The following is a 17,194-nucleotide window of genomic DNA, read 5'->3' as shown; positions in this document are numbered from 1 at the left end:
GAGTCACCAGGAAGAATCTGGAACCATGGAGGACACAAATAGTGGGAGCTGGAGCCATAGAGGAGATGCAGACACTGCTGGCAAGGATGATTTCAGATGGGAGAGAGGGAAGAAATTATCTGGTTTCCTCTTTTCACTACCTTGCAAACTTCCAAGGGTGCAGCAACTTTCCTCTAGCAGGAAGCCATAGATATGGAGCCTGGGGAAGGCAGCCTTCCAGGTCAGCCACTGCTATCAAGGGCAGAGCAAGAATCAGAAGATAGACACACCTAGGTGTGGCCCACTCACAGGGTGTTTGTGTGAGGATGCAGGGCTTGTAAGATACCTGGCACAGAGTAATAGGTGCTCAAGAAATGGCAGTTATTATTTTTCAGTGCCAATGTTGCATGATGACATTTAGAGCCACATTTTCTCATCATTTCATATCTGAATAGACGGAAGCACAAGCTGGGGCTCATGCCATGTAGACTTTGCCAAGAGTACTTATTTTTTCCAAATGAGCAGCACATCTGAGAAATGTGAAAAGCAGGCCTGTCCTAAAGTTTCATTGTATAAAGCAAATGTTGAGTTTCCACAGCTGCTGGCTTCAGCCTACACAGAGGAATAGTTTTCATGAAATATTAATCTCGGAGAAAGCCACACTGGGGTAAGCTTGCAGAGTAATTCAAGCAATATGTGCAAAATTTATTTAGCGTTTGGCTGGGCATGGTTTTAATTATGTGAAGTCTTCAGAATGAGAAGAAAGTGATTGAAGATGTTTAACTAAGTCAGTCATGGAGGCTGTGGATGCTCTAAGACTCTCTCCAACTTTGGTTTATTTGGGCAGTCCCCAAACTATAAATACAAAGGAAGCTCCCATGGAATCAGATGATGGCACTGTAAGAATCAAGATGCAGCTAGCAGTAAAAACAGAAGACACCAACACCTGCAGTCCAGAGAACTCCAGTGTAACATAAAGGCGGGTGTCTATTCATGGTTCCCTACAACCAAGGTAGGGACAGAAAGGTGAGAATCCACAGGACTGTCCAAAACCTGGGAAGCAGCATGCAAGACGCTTTCATCAAAGGTCCCGTGTGAGTACAAGATGCAGAGTGTGTTGTGTACCTGATGGACATCTCATACTTCCTGGGAGTCACTGGCATGGTGTGATGTTGAACATGAGGTAGCATCTGGAAGTGCAGAGAGGGCCAGGACCCCTCCCTGAGGACAACACAGGCATGGGGATGGACTGGGCCTTGCATACAGTAGAGCTGAGCCAACCTGCAGGGTTTTAAAACTGTCAACAACCAGCAGCCACAAAATGTCCCCTTGGCTGATGGAACAGATAGAAGACTCAGAAGTTATTTTTAAAGACTGGTTTTCAGACTCTAGGTTCTGTTCATAAATATTAGGGCCCTAGCACCAGCCTGGGGGGAGAGGTTTCTATCCCAAGAGGGACTATACGAGTTGGAACCTCAGAAAGGGACCACTAATTTTCAGAGATAATCAAAAGCTAGTCCTGTGAGGTAAGACATAGGAGATGGAGATGGGCAAGGAGGTTCTCATGATCAGTCCATAGAATTGATGCCCTAATCTCTATGCCCTCACGGGGGTCAGGGAGACCTGCTGAGTTATTTACTGCTTCAAGTAAGATAAGTCTGGGCATCAAGGTGGGCTGGTCCTAGCTAGGAGGAGTGGAGGAGGAAGCTAGACTGTGCTGACCTGGAGTCCAGAACACTGAGGTTATTGGGGGAGGAGTCTCCACTTGCGCTTCCCAGAGATCCCTCCAGTTCAACATGTTCTAAGTTCATTCCCCCAGCTTACCTGCCTCCTCTTTTCTGTACAGTGTTCATAGTATCCTGAGGATTCCAGTCACACAGGCTCAAACCTGAGGATCATCCTGGACCCTTCCTGTCCCTTGCCCTGAAAATCCTACCTCCTATCCTTTCTAACCCTCCATCCCCACTGTCACTCCCCTAATTCAGAAATTTCTCTTCTTTCTTCCCCCCTTCACCCCATCTCATATAGTGGTGTGATATGATTCGGCTCTGTGTCCCCACCCAAATCTCACCTTGTATTTCCCATAATCCCCATGTGTTATGGGAGGGACCCAGTGGGAGATGATTGAATCATGGGGGTGGGTCTTTCCCATGCTGTTCTTGCAATAGTGAATGGGTCTCACGAGATCTGATGATTTTAAAAATGGGAGTTTCTCTTCACAAGCCCGCTCTTTGCCTGCTGCCATCCACGTAAGATGTGACTTGCTCCTCCTTGCCTTCTGCCATGACTGTGAGGCCTCCCCAGCCACGTGGAAGTGTAAGTCCAATGAACCTCTTCCTTTTGTAAATTGCCCAGTCTCTAGTATGTCTTTATCAACAGTGTAAAAACGGACTAATACATGGTGCCAGGCTGAGCATTTGGAAACAGTGTTCTAACAATGCCACTCATCTGTTCCAAAATTGCCAAAGGGTCCACATTGCCTAGAGTGAAATTCAAACGTTGAGTCTGTAAATCAAAGCACTTCACGAGTTCTTACCAACCTACCTTTCCATCACAGCTCAACATCAGGCAAACAGAACCACTCTCTTCTCTGTTCATTTCCCACTTGGTTCTACTTCTGGGTTTAGCTCTGCTTGGCATGTGTTTTCCTGCATCACTGCATTTCCGAGTCTTACCCACCCTTCAAAGTTCATGTCACATCACCACCTGCAAGAACATTCTCTGATCCTCTCCTGCATGCATAATCACTCCCTCTTTTGGACTCCTGCAACCCTGTGTGCCACTCTTTCACATTGAGTAAAAGTATGTGCTTTTCATATGTTTCCATTGGGCGATAAGCTCTTTGAAAATAAGGGCCTTACATCAGATTCACCCTTCATGGAGAAGACGTAGGGAGACCCAGGAACTTTGAGTTTGGCTGGTTTATAGGAAATGTAACAAAGTTTGGGGGAATAATTTTGGAAAGGTAGGTTGGAATCATATTGTGACTTCAGGGTAATAGTTAAAAGTGCTTGGGAGTCATCTGCAGAAGTATGAAGCTAGATGAGGCAATCCTGAGAAAAAATATCAAATGTGAAGGGAAAGTGCCCATCCCTGGAACCACAGGAAACACTAGCCTGCAAGTGTCCACTGGAAAATAAAAAAAAATCATAGAGACTGGCAGGAAATGGCTGTAGAGAATGGAAGTCAATCACAACATCCATACCACATTGGGCATAAAAAGAATTTCAGCCCTGTTGGTCAATCACAATACATGCACTTGAATAATTCTGACCAAATCCTGTATGGCTTTTTTCTCTAGAATTGCAAATAGGGAAGACCATGCTGACAGACTTGTGGATCCTTAATTCAGGGTATTTTAAAAGGCAATCACTTGCCAACATTCTATTCCTAATCAGTGGGGCCTCCCGAGCCCAGTACACTAGAGGCATCTACAAATGTGGAGAACTCGCAGAAGTAAGGCCTGACCAAGGAACACACAAATGGGAACAAGGAGCATTCCTGGTCATCTGATTTGTTTCTGTGTTGGCTTCCCAGTCCCAAAAGTGACTTCTAAGGTCATTACAATTATTAAAACGAGAGAACAAGCACACGGACCCTGAGAAAGTCAGCAGGAAGTGAGTGGCAAAATAAAACAAAACAAAACAAAAACCTTGACCTGGAAGTCTGGAAGCCCAGAGCAGCACCCCTGCCCTACCCCGCAAGGAGCTGGAGGGGAGAGAAGTTCTGAGTGGGAAGTGTGCCAGCCTCTCTGGGTGGGACCTGTGTGGCTTCTTAGGGAAGTGGGCGGCTTCTACCTGAGACCTTCCTAATCATTCCTCGCCAGGGGAACTAGTCCCACAACCACATAGGACTTACCCTGTGTCAGTTCAATTTAATTCAGCACAGACAAACTGCTGAGCTCCCCGGAGGTGAAAGCCCTGACCTGAGCAGATGTTTACCTGATCAAAACAGGGAGGTCTTCCCAAGCCAGCCCTGATAAAGGTCCCACCTGAGACCACAATTTTCTTACACCTTACTCTAATACAACGGAGGTCAACTTATTCATTTCAAGGGTTCTAGAAATGTTTGATTCAAACTATATTTTAAAAATATTTTTAAAATGGTAAACATAGACAAGTGTGTGATACCAAATGTGAACAATCATGTGAACCCCAGTGGTTCACATGAGCCACAGGCTATAATATACTCATGCCCGCTTCAGAATAAAGGTTCTTCTGCCAAAACCATGAATATGTTGGAACACATGTAGATGTGTCATTAATTGGGAAAGCTGTAGTTCCAAAAAGATCTTTCAACAGTTCAGATCCATGCAAGTATTCTGATGCTGTAAAATTGTATGAGCAAGTATACTACCATCACCCCGGCCCCCTAACGCCATGCTCGATTAAAGGCCAGGAAGGACTCAGGGACTTCCTTGGAATGTATGCTCTTATAAAGACATAACACTAAACTATACAGTAATATGTGGCCACATAACATGTTGTACCATGGTAAGTATTGCCAGTAGCATTATTATTAGTATTACCAGTAGCACGCTTATTTTGATCTTAGACTGATCTTAGACTGATTGGCAGACATTAAAAAATCTGAACAAGACCAACAGCAATGCAGGGCCATTCTATTACTGCTTCTCTTGTGGCCGATACTGTCAATGATGAAACTGACAACTGAAGTTTGAGCTCAAAATGCCAGATTAAACATGTTTTGCTGTGCTAAAGGCTTTAAGTGATTACTACAGAGAAACAAACACTGGAGTTTCTGAAAAAAAATTAATAACATAATTAACTTCTCATGATGATACGACACAATTTTGGGAAGAATTTTCTGCCAAAGATATAAATTGGTGAATCTAAGTGAAAGAATCTGTTCCTTTGCATTAGACCTCTTATAATTAAACAATTGTTACATAGTGTTAGTGAGTCAACATTAAAACCAATTCCTATATTTTTCATGTTTCTAGATCATTGAAATCAGAATAGCCTGAATCTGTAAGGTATCCTGTTTAAAAGTGCTATAATTTCCAATATCTAGTTGTTGCACGTTGTACAACCAATATAAAATACAGGGGTGTACTTGATAGTGAGAATCTCATGAGGCTGCAATGTTCATCCCAAAACCTCAATTTCAAATTTTCATAACATTCTCATTGTTTTCATTAACTGTATGTTAAAAACTAAATTTATCAAACTAATATAAATAACAAAATGTCGGTTTGCTCTGTTATACTCATTGATATTCCACATAAGATTTCATTGAAGAGTTTTAACACTGAAAAGTTTCCAAAAATCACTGTAACATTTAATATATAGGAAAAACCCAAAATATGAAGCAGGAAAAGATGTAAGAAACAGATCTTTTTGGTTAGAAGAGCAGAAGTAGAAAAGGGTGAGGGTAATTCAACCACAACTCCAGATACAGGCTTAAGAATTTTAAAAAATGCTTTTTGAATTAATCAATGAAGCAGAAATAGTGTGTCCCTTGCTCCTGGAATTGGGAGAGGGGAAACTTTGGGACTGGAGAAACAGAGAAGGTCGTAGAGGAAGTTTTGCTTTCTCGATGAGAACCATCTTCCTATAGGCAAATAAGAAGGCTTCTCTGTGGGAAGCAGGGCAGACCAAAGAGATGATGGTCAGTGGGGAGCCATGTGTAGCCACTGATCATTAGGGCCAGCATAACTGAGGTGTCAGCACAACGGAAAGGAGGCCTTGAGCAGTGAGGTTTCTGGACTTGTGGTAGAGAAAAAGTGGTGAGCAGACATGTGATTACGGGGAAGGAGGTTAAAGGGAAAGTGCAGCCTGGAGGGCAGAAGCAAAGCACAGGACACAGAAATCATTCATTCACTCATTAATTGATGAAGCTCCTATTAATACAGGCATTTGATTGGACACTGCAGTTACAAAGATGAATAAGCCTCAGTCAGTGTCTCCTAGGAGGAGGAGAGGTTGTTACCAAGGAGAAGCCCAAGGAGCTACAAGGATGGCAGAGGAAGGGGTCATAGCTTCCTGGAAGAGGTACCCCCAGAGGTCAGTCTCAAAGCAGAAGCAGGAGGTAATCAAGCAGATAATAGCTGAGAATGGGGGAGGAGGAGCACCTCTCAACTCAAAGAGCATTCCTGGAGAAAGACACAATTTGAGAGAGAGAATTGTATAGCTGGGGAAGAGCAAGTGGACGAAAATGAGTGAGGCACAAAGTGAAAGGAAGGGAAAGTGAGAGAGGAACCTGTTGAGGGGGCTGGGGCCAGGTCATGGGAGGCCTGGTGTGTTCTGCAAGGCAGCTCAGACTCTCTCCTAGCAGCAGTAGGGAGCCACTGAGGATGCTAAGCTCGGAAGCTACACTCACGCTTCCCTATTCAATTTCTCCACGCTATTTGCTTGTGTGACCTCCCATAAGCATTCGCCAAGAGCAGGAACTAGTTTTTCATCTTTTCACCTTTATGTCCTTGGAGCTTAGCATAGTCCCCAGAGTGCAACAGGAACTTAGCACTTATTGTTATATGAACTAATGAATGAACGAGCAAAGTGCTAAGTAGGGAAAGAAGAGGCTGGGGGGGGGGGGAAATGTAGTGAGTGAAGATGAGAGAACACTGTCAAATACACAGGCTAAAGAAATCTGAAATGTAGTAATAAAAGTATATGTAAATATAGACAAAATCTTCATGTGCCAAGCAGTGTATACAGGAAGTGGATGGAAAAACTGACCACAGATGAAGATACCTTGGAGAAGGAACTGGATTGAGATCCACTCAGGGACCTTGGTCAGAGGAAGCTCCTGAATTCTTCTTGGGAAAGGGTCATGTTAGGGGGTGAATTGTGTCTTTCCCCCTAAAAATATGGGGAACTCCTAACTTCCAACACCTCAAAATGTGTCCTTATTTGGAAATAGGGTCTTTACAGATTTAATCAAATTAAGACAAAGGCATTAAGGCAGGCCTCAACCCAATAGAACTGGTGTTCTTATAAAAAGGAAATTTGATCACAGACACACAAACAGCAAAGATGATGTGAAAAGACACAGAAGACAGCCATCAATAGGCAAAAAAACACTTAAGGTTACCAGAAACCATGGGAGAAGCCTCAGACAGATCTTTCCCTAGAGCCTTCAGAGAGGGCGTGGCCCTGCTGACATCTTGATTTTGGCCTTCTGGCCTCCAGAACCATGAGACGATGCATTTCTATTATTCTAAGCCACCCACTTTGTGATATTTTATTATAGGAACCCTAGGAAATGCATATAGTTTGGCAGTTAAAACAGATTAACACTTGCAGTCGACTTTGGTATTTGTCTTCCCTACGTGCATTCCCTTGTCCTCCTTGCTGGATGGGTCTTAGAAGGAACAGAGGGAAAAGAAGGGAGCTGCACAGGCTCATGGATGGGGCTTCTTGGCACCTACTGGGTGAGGGGAAAAGATTCTGCATCTCAGGAATGGTACAGGCTTTGACACCAGACCTGGTTAAATCTTAGCTCCATTTACCAGCTATATGGCTTTAGGCGAATGACTTGCAATTTTCAAACTTCAGTTTGAAATAGGAAATACAACTTAACATTATAAAGAATTCTTAAGAATTATGCTTAACAAGGAGATAATCTATGTAATGCACCAAGCATGATGTCTAGTGACCAGCAGGTGACCTCCCAGATGTGCGCATGATTCTGAGTCACACACCCAGAATACCCAAGATATTTTTTTCCATCTCTGGAAGAATCAGTCCACTGAGCATAAAAGAAACAACTAGACATGTTCTCATCAAATTGGTCTGCAGTCCTGTCATTTTTACTTTGGAGCACACCACAAACCATTTCTCCCCATCGTCCCTTCCTTAAGTTCCCTGAATTAAAGCAATAGCTCCTAACTGGCTCCCTACCTCCATTCTCTCCCCATCCTCCAGTGCAGCATTCACAGAGTCACCCACCAGAATTATCACTCTAGAGCAGGGGCTGGTAAACTGCTGCTCATGGGTAAATCCAGCCCACTGCCTGTTTTTGTTTATAAAGTTTTATTATCACATAGCCACACTCATTTGCATATTGTCTGTGGCTGCTTTTGCACTATAGTGGCAGAGCTGAGTAGCTCTGACACACTGTAGGTCCACAAAGCTTAGAATACCGACTATCTGATCCTTTACAGAAAAAGTGTGCCAGGCCCTTGGTAACTTGCCATTCCCTTCAGTGACTTGCTTCTTATACAAAACCTACATTGAGTAGTTGGCCCTTGCCTGTCCTTCCCGGCTCATTTCTCTTTCATTTATTTTTTGAGACAGGGTCTCATTCTGTCACTCAGGCTACAATGCAGAAGCACCATCTTGGCTCACCGCCAGCTCCACTTCCTGTGCTCAAGCAATTCTCCCACCTCAGCCTCCCAAACAGCTAGAATTACAGGCTCACACCACCATGCCTGGCTAATTTTTTTGTGCTTTTAGTAGAGATGAGGTTTTGCCATGTTGGCCTGGCTGGTGTTGAACTCCTGGGCTCACGCTATCTGCCTGCCTCGACCTCCCACGGTGCTGAGATCATAGGCATGAGTCACCCTGCCTGGCCTCCTGGCTCATTTCTTGCCACTCCCCTATGTCCCACTCTTGCTGATTAAGAGTCCCCCCAAACACCACGTGTTGCTTCCACCTGTAACATCTCTACTCCCTTTCCGCATGAAAAAATTTCACGTATTCTTCAAGATTATTTTTAAATGTCCCTTCCCTCTGAAGCCTTCCAGCCCTATTCAAGGGTCAGGCACTCCTTCCTTAGAACTCCCTTAGCACACTGTGACATCCCTTCAATAGACAGCATGTTGTAGAGAGTGAATATGGGTCTACAGATCTTTCTCCTTTGCTGGACACCCCCAACCTAAGCCTCTCATTTCCTCCTGGAGCACACTGTTCTTGTCCAGGATAGCAGTTACCAGTTTGTAATCATCATGTATTTTATCTGTCTATTTATGTCTTAAATGCCCATCCCCTAATAACTGTGAGCCCCGAGAAGGCAGGAACTAAGACTGTCAGAATCACCATCACTTTACCATCACCTAGCCTGGAGCCAGCCATATAGTTGTTCAAATTATTAAATGAACTGATGATTGGCTAAACGCAAACTATATATATATATATGTGTGTGTGTGTGTGTGTGTGTGTATATATATATATATATATATATATTTTTTTTTTTTAACTAATAAATCAAATGCAGGTGAAAGAGAATCTAAGGTACCATAGCTGTTGCTTTATGGGCACACATGGTACTGCCTTCCAAACCCTTTTGCACCTTGCCACAATCCAGAAGATTGGATGGGCAGAAGCACCACTGACAGCTTAGATGTAGATACCTGACGCATGTATACAGCCCTGTGCACTCATTTGTGGGAATCGGTGTGGAATGTGTACATAGGCCTTTTTCATGACAGAAAATTCAGACCCTGTGGAATAGGAATAAAGCCAAGTACGGGATTATGTAACTTCACTGAACCACACTTGTGTGGCGTCATACAGCATCCCAGCTACAACTTCCTGGGGAAGTACTTCCTTGTCTACTGAGGAAAAGTGGGGCAGAACACCTCTAGCTTCTTCTCTCCAAGGGAAGAAGGAGGTCCCTAAGGAGAGTGCCCTGTGTGTCCATCACACCCACACCCAGCCAAAGGGACCCTGCACATGCCCACATCCAGGTGAGAGACCTGGCTGGGAGGAGAGTGGGGAGGGGTCTGGCAGGTTTGATCCTTCCTTGCCTCCTACAGTGTCCTCCAGTACCTTCAAGCTGTCCTCCAGGGAACGTTCAAGCTGGAAATGTGACGCTTGAATGATGCACTGTTTACTTTTCCTGACACCTGAAGGCTCAAGATCAAGCAAATAATTCAGCTGAGCTGCTGCTTTGTGTGAGGAAAGAAAAATATCCCAAGGCCATTTCCCGTGTGACCTTTTGGATTCACGATGGTGCCCTTTGGGAGAGCCCTTTCCATAAAGGCCCTCTGTGAAAGTGTGTGCATTTCACTGAGATGTTTCCAAGAAGAGCAAAGATGCCATTTCAACCAAGGCAAATATATGAAGTTGGCAGCCAAACCCTAATTCCAGCTCTGAGCCTCAGGGATGTCAGCACCATGAACATGAACCAAGGCAAAGCTGAATTTCTTGTTTAAGTCAAGCTTTTAACCCTCTATGGTATCTGCCTCTGGTCTGAACAAAAGAATCTTAAGTATGAAAACAGAGATTGTCTTTGCCCCTAGATAAAAACATCTTCTGGGATGGCTTCTGGGAGGCTCTGGGACGCAACCTCTAAGCCTGCTAACAAAGAATTCATAGGAAATGCCCGTATTTTTCCATTATGAAGACCTTAAATGGCAGTGGTCAAATCCTCTAGGGTCATTCCAAGCAGAGGGTTGTCACTCCGGTAAATCTCATAACGGGCCTTTCATTTCCTACAAGATCTAAACAACTCTGTCTCCTCTTATATATTTGTCTTCATCTCCAACTACTTTTCCCGTTGCTCAGAGAAGCAGGTATCTCTTCTCCAGTCCAAAGCTGGTGTCTCCTCCCCACAACCCCACTATGCTCCAGGTCCTCTTCCTTCCTCCTGAAACCTTGGTGCTGCTGCCATCCTTACCTCCAGGTATCTACACAGCAGATGCCAATTCCCCATGCCTGAAGTGGAGCTTCAGCACATCATGCTCTCTTGGAGAATACGTTGAGGCAAATTCAGTGGATGATATACTGAATGCACCTGAATTTGACATGGTCTGGACTTAACAATAAGTGAGTTGTTAATGCTCACCACTGGGCATTGTGAAAGAAATTTTCTCTGCTCCACCTAATAAAAGCTAAAGACCTGAAACACCTATCCAGAATTTCTATAATGATATCCAACTATCAACATGGAAGCCATCCAGAATATGAAGAGAAATATTAGAAATCTGTGCGGAAAAAAGTGAAGATGGAGACACCTCTCCCAGCATGCATAGTCCATTTGTGGCCACTCTATAACATGTGCTGGTTGAATAGGCGCGGTGGCTCACGCCGGTTATCCCAGAACTTTGGGAGGCCGAGGTGGGCAGATCACGAGGTCAGGAGTTCAAGACCAGCCTGACCAGCATGGTGAAACCCTGTCTTTACTAAAAATACAAAAAATTAGCCAGGCATAGTAGCGTGTGTCTGTAATCCCAGCTACTTGGGAAGCTGAGGCAGGAGAATCACTTGAACCCAGGAGGCAGAGGTTGCAATGAGCCAAGATTGCGCCACTGCACTCCAGCCTGGGTGGCAGAGCAAGACTCTGTCTCAAAAAAAAAAAAAAAAAAAAAAAAAGTGCTGGTCTTTTCCATCTTTAAAACACTGTCTCTACCTAATAGCTCTAGCTGCTGTCTTTTCTCTCTTGTTACTTTTATAGCCAAACTTCTAAAAATAATTGCTAAAGTTTGGTATGTCCGCTTCCTCACCTCACATTTGTTCATCAGCTCCCCTCATCTGTTAGAATCCCCTCACCAAGTCATCAATAGCTTCGGAATTTCCAAATCCATGGACATTTCAGATCTCTCGTTCTTCCATGTCATTTGAAGCTGTTGATTCCCCTCTCCTGGAAACTCTCCTCTTCCACATCCCAGTCTCCCATTTCCTCCTGCCTTTCTGCACATCCCCTTCCCTGTTGACTTCACTGGATCCTCTCCTTCCTTCCCTGAGGTCAGTGTTGTGCCCTAGTACCGCCATTCTCAGAAGCAATCTGGCACAGGACTGGCATCCTGATAGCTGACTTAAAATCCTAGGTCCATGACTTATAGCTATGTGACCTTGGGCAAATTACTTACCATCTCTGTGCCTAGGTTTACTCAGCTGTAATATAGGTAAAATAATAGTAGTACTTCCTAACAATGGTTGTTGAGAGGATTAATACACATAAAGTGTTTAGAACATACAGTACACACTCAATAAACATAAGCTATTGTAATTCCTCTTGCTATACTCCATAACCCTCCGTAACCAACTGATCCACACCATGACTTCACTACTTTGGTTAAAGTTTGCTTGTGGGCCAGGCACAGCAGCTCACACCTGTAATTCTAGCACTTTGGGGGACTGAGGCAGGAGGATCACTTGAGGCCAGGAGTTCAAAACCAGCCTGGTCAACATAGTGAGACCCTGCTCTACAAAAAGTTTTACAAATTAGCTGGACATGGTGGCATATGACTGTAGTGCCAGCTACTCAGGAGGCTGAATCAGGAGGATTGCCTGAGCCCAGGGGTTCAAGTTCAAGACTGCAGTGAGCTATGATTGTGCTGCTGCATGCCGGCCTGGTCACAAAGTGAGACTCTGTCTCTTAAAAAAAAAAAAGTTAGCTTTCTTGTAAATCTTGAAGACTTTTCTCCTGAATGTCAAACCTAGAAAACATCTGCCCACTAGCCATCTCTCCCAGACTATCATAATACTTCAAACTCAGCATATCTGAAACTGAGTTCATCATCCTTCCTATAAATGCTGCTCCCTCCTCCCCGTCCCTTCTCTCTCCTAATGAATAGCCCCACTATCCTTCCCACTGGCTGCCAGGCCAAAATGTCAGAATCATCCTAGACTCCTGCCCCTCCCTTACTCCCCCATTCAGTCAGTCACCAAGTCATGCCAACTTTATTGCCAAAGGCTTTCTTAAGTCTGTCCAATTCTCTACCCTAATTACCAGTGTCTTATTAGGACCTCAGTATTTCTCACCTAGATGGTACTAAGTCACAATAATATTAAAAATAATACTGGCCACTAGTATGACATGCCAATTACAAATAAACCACTGTAGTAGACATTTCACATACTTCATTGTATGTAACCCTGACTGCTATGCATGTCACCCATAAGGGAGGAAGTAGAGTCTGCTGTTTTCAGATAAGACAGAGGCTCAGAGACATTTGCTAAACAGCCCAAGTTACAGGGAGTGTGGCTAGGAAGGAGGCTGAGATGTATCTGACTCCAAATCCCAGGCTTTTTCATCCCCTAAACTGCAATAACATGCTAACTGGTCTTCTTGCCACTCATATTATTATTCTCCAATATTTACTCTATTGCCAGAACAGTATTAGAACTCCAATATTTACTCTATTGCCAGAACAGTATTAGAAAAAAACTTTGACCCAGTCTCTCCTCCGTGTGAAATACTGCAGTAGCTCCCCACTATTTTGGAATTTTCAAAGTAAAATTCCAATTCTCTAGTAAATTCAGATGTGGTTACCTTGCCCCTTCACAGATTGACTTCCTTTGTCCCCAGCCATGCCTATCTGCCTTCCCTTCTTCAAACAGCCCTGGCCTGCTCACCTGGACATGCCGGGCTTCTCACCGGCCCATCTGCCTAGGCTCCACTTCTCCTCTCATCAGTCTGGATGCTCCATCTCAGCCTCTTTGATGCATGTTGTCTTGGACTCACCTGCTCTCCAAGCTGAGTTTAGGTGTCCCTCCTGTGGGTGCATGTAGCACCCTGTGATTGCCTCTAGTATGGCACTTTAGGGTAGTACAACATTCATTGACTGAGCATCTACCATATGCCAGAGTTTACAGTAGGCTCTGGTGATTTGGGAATCAACAAGACATATGTCCTGCTTTCAGAGAACTTACTGTAATGAGAGATGGACAGCAAAACATTGCATTACTATCTCTGATTCCCTTGTCTGTCTCCACACTGGATTGCTGAGCTCCTTGGGCACAAAGAGTATCTTGTCCATCTCTGCTTCCAAGGCCTGGAACTGTGCCTGGCACACGAGGGTGTCAGTAAGTGTTGACAGCTTGAGCTGAGCAGACACACCAAGGTCACCAAGCTGTCTCTGCGAACACATGAGCACACCCAAAGGGACACTTTTACTTTCATGTGTGTCTTTTTCAGACTAAATGTCTGAGTCATTGTCTTCTGAAGTTCCACGAGATCCTGCAGTACACCCTGCGTTTGACATGCAGCAGGGTCTAACACTGGCGAATGCCCAGGCTAACCATTCCTGCCCTGTGTGACTGACCCATTAGGAGATTAAGGGACCGAGGCCTCACAGCAAGTAAATGGCATTGCTGACTCTCTTCTAGTGCTCATTCTGCCTGCTCTCAGGTTCACAGCCACATCTCAGTGCAGCAAAGAAGGATGCCACTGTCAGAGGTTGCTCGGCCAAGTGGCACTCAGGATGGGGGAACTCAGGAAAGAAATGCACCCTTCTTCCAGTAAGAGGACCTATCCGCCTCCTCCCATGGGCCGCCATGGCCTGTCTTGTCTTGACAAGATGAGCATGTTTGTGGAGGTGCCCAGAGAAAGACAGCTTTAGGCAGCCCTTTTGATCGAAGTCCCCTTGCAGAAACAAGATCCCCTGAAGTCTGTTCCCTGCAGCTACCGCCGGCCCCATCTGAACCACAAGGGCAGGAGGGGGCAGGGCAAAAGGGGAGAGGCTTAAATTACAGCAGGTGTTTTGTAAAAAGTCTTCTTTTCCTTGCAAGTTTATGGTTGCTTCTCTACTAAGCAGCATTTCCCCCTCCTCTCACCATGGAGGGCAAAGTGCAGGCTGCCTTAGTGATCAAAGACAGGGCAAGAGGTGGAAGAGAGTTTGTGAACCCCAGAACAAAGAGCGTCTCACTTCCCCCAGGCACAGCCTCAGATGCCAGGCTGGGGAGAAGGAAAGGGGGAAAGTGGGGAGGAAATGGCCATTCCTATCCCAACCACAGTGGCCCATACTCTTTCACCCCCTTTTTCGAAAACAGATTTTCTAAAAGTATCTTTGATGATAACAGCTCTCTGGAGACTATCTGGAGCGGGATAAAGGGCTCAGAGTTTGGTGCCCTGGACCTGATCCTGGCTCTGCCTTTTAGTTGTGGGTGTGACCCTGATTCCTCCTCTACTACAGACCTCAGAGGGTGTTTGTCAGGATCCATGCAATAAAGGCAGCTAAAGCCCCCAGCACAGTGCCTGGCACCCACCCCAGGTTATAATTGATCTCTAGGAACCACTCCTGGGACCACTTCCCTGGAGGAAGGATGGTCCCCAGAAGACAGCATTCTTCTCCCTGTCTCTAATCCCTGATCACTGGCTGGACTGAGTCTTCTTCTGTACTTACATCTTCTCTGTCATGGCACTAATCCACCATACTGTGTTGTCTGTTTTCTTGTCTATCTCTTCCTTCAGACCATGAGCATCTTGAGGTCCAGGAATGGGAATTCCATGCTAGAGCATTCATTCACTCATCTATCACTTACTAAGTGCCTCCTATGTGCCAGGGGGTCACTAAGTGGTGAATAAATGAGTAAAGCCTGGGGATAACCTATAAAAGGACCTATATCAATTGTCTAATCAATAAGCACATGCACCCGTCCTCTGTGGGGAGCACAATGCAATCAGCACATGCAAAAGGCTTTGGGCTCAAAGAAAGACTGCAAATTGGAATGCAATTCCCAGGAAATGTGTCAATCCTAATAGCTGTTGATCTGCTGGATCCCAGGTTGGATTTTATATGAAACAAACTTTAGCATCAAAACTCAATCTCTCTCTCTCTCTCTCTCTCTCTCTCTCTCCCTCTCTGTCCCCACTGCCTCCCCCCTTCCTTCCCTCTGTTTCCCCATCCCTTTCTAAGTCTGGAGAAATTTAGCAATTGCTTAGCAATTCATGCAGACTTTTGAATGCTCTAAAGGTAAAACCCAGACTCTGGAGGGGCCACTCACATAGCTCATCAGCTAGGGCTTTGAAAAGGAAACAAAACAACTATCCACAACCTCCCAGCTCAGTTTTGTTTTTGATGTGATTTCTTTGCTTACTAGAGACAGTGTCCCTCCCTGACCCGTGGGCTCTGGTCCCACTGCCCCAGGACGAAACAAGGCCAGCAGAGATAAGAGGCAGAGCCACTATTCAAAGAGCTCAGCACACCTGAGTTTTAAATGCCCACTCCATTGTCTCAAAACAGTACAGAGACAGACTCCTGGACTGGTCAAATGTCAAAGCCACTTCCCCAGGCCCATCTCTGCCCCCCAGCCCCCACCATATGCCTACATGTCTTCCAGGCCCTTTCTTGACTCTTACACATGCTGTTTCCTATTTGTAATGCTCTTTAATCACCAGTCCCTTCAAACCCACCAAGCTCCCGCTTACATGTTAAGGCCGAGCTCACACATCTTCTTCCTGATGCCTTTCCTGACTCTTCTAGCAGAGATGGCGCTGGTTCCTTTGAGCTCCCAATTCTCTGCTCAGATATCTTATTCTATATAACACACTCTGATGATCTATTCACATGGCCAACATATGTCATGGACTGCAATCTTGATGGTACAAACCAGGTCTTTTTCATCTTTGTGTCTCCAGCACCTGCACAGAGCTACTTATTGCACGTGTATTCAAAGTCCACACTAATACCTCAAGATTCTGCCACCACTCTAGTCTGACACCAAATGCCCTTTACAGCACTAAACAGGGTTTCACGCAGAGTCAAACAACACAGTGCATTTCACAGAGAATACAGCGCAATATGTAAACAGGGCAAAGTGTATCTCCCTAGAACTAGACACACAAAGCAGGGGCCAGCTTCATCAGAAAGTCTGCCACAGGTCAGTTAAGAGGTGCTACCCAAAGTGGCAGCCAACAAGATGTGACATCAGAGGCCTCAAGACCTGGCACCAAGCCTGACATTTCTACCCTGGGCTAGTTTATCTTCTGTGCCAAGCTATAAAAGCCTCAGTATAAATACAAGGGATGTGCAAACATCTTGGGTCGCACTTTTACTCAAGTCATTCATATCCTAAAGGAATTTGTTTCTCAGGTCAGTCAGCTAGTGACCTAGGAGAGGGGATGATGCCAGGAGACAGTATGAGTCTGGTGTGGGAAGGGGAAGGCAGTGCTATAGGGCAGTGGTTCCCAACCTTTTTGGTTCCAGGGACCAGTTTCCTAGAAGACAATTTTTCCACGGATAGGGGGAGATGGTTTCAGGATGAAACTGTTCCACCTCAGATCATCAAACATTAGATTCTCATAAGGAGTGCACAACCTAGATCCTTCACACATGCAGTTTGCAATAGAGTTCACGCTCCTAGAGAATCTAATGCAGCTGCTGATCTGACAGGAGGCGGAGCTCAGGCGATGGCCTGTTCCTAACAGGCCAGGGACCAGCCAAGGGGTTTGAGAACCCCGCCGTGGGGATCTGAAGAGTCTTGGATGTCAATGGACAGGAAAGTTCTCACCCTACTCAACCCTCAAAAGCAGCACTTACTAGAGTGTTTCCCTGGCTCCTAAAAAACCCACAAGGCTTTACACG

General features: G+C 45.1%; 1 protein-coding gene across 5 annotated transcripts in view; it reads right to left on the bottom strand.

Annotated features, from left to right (window-relative positions):
- The window catches only part of EVA1A (eva-1 homolog A, regulator of programmed cell death), a 179,315-nt gene that overhangs the window by 47,023 nt on the left and 115,098 nt on the right, over positions 1–17,194 (bottom strand). The gene's annotated exons all lie outside the window — the stretch shown is intronic.

Source organism: Macaca fascicularis, chromosome 13 (assembly GCF_037993035.2).
Source record: "Macaca fascicularis isolate 582-1 chromosome 13, T2T-MFA8v1.1".
Lineage (NCBI taxonomy): Eukaryota > Metazoa > Chordata > Mammalia > Primates > Cercopithecidae > Macaca > Macaca fascicularis.
This window is presented reverse-complemented; position numbering and strand designations above follow the sequence as displayed.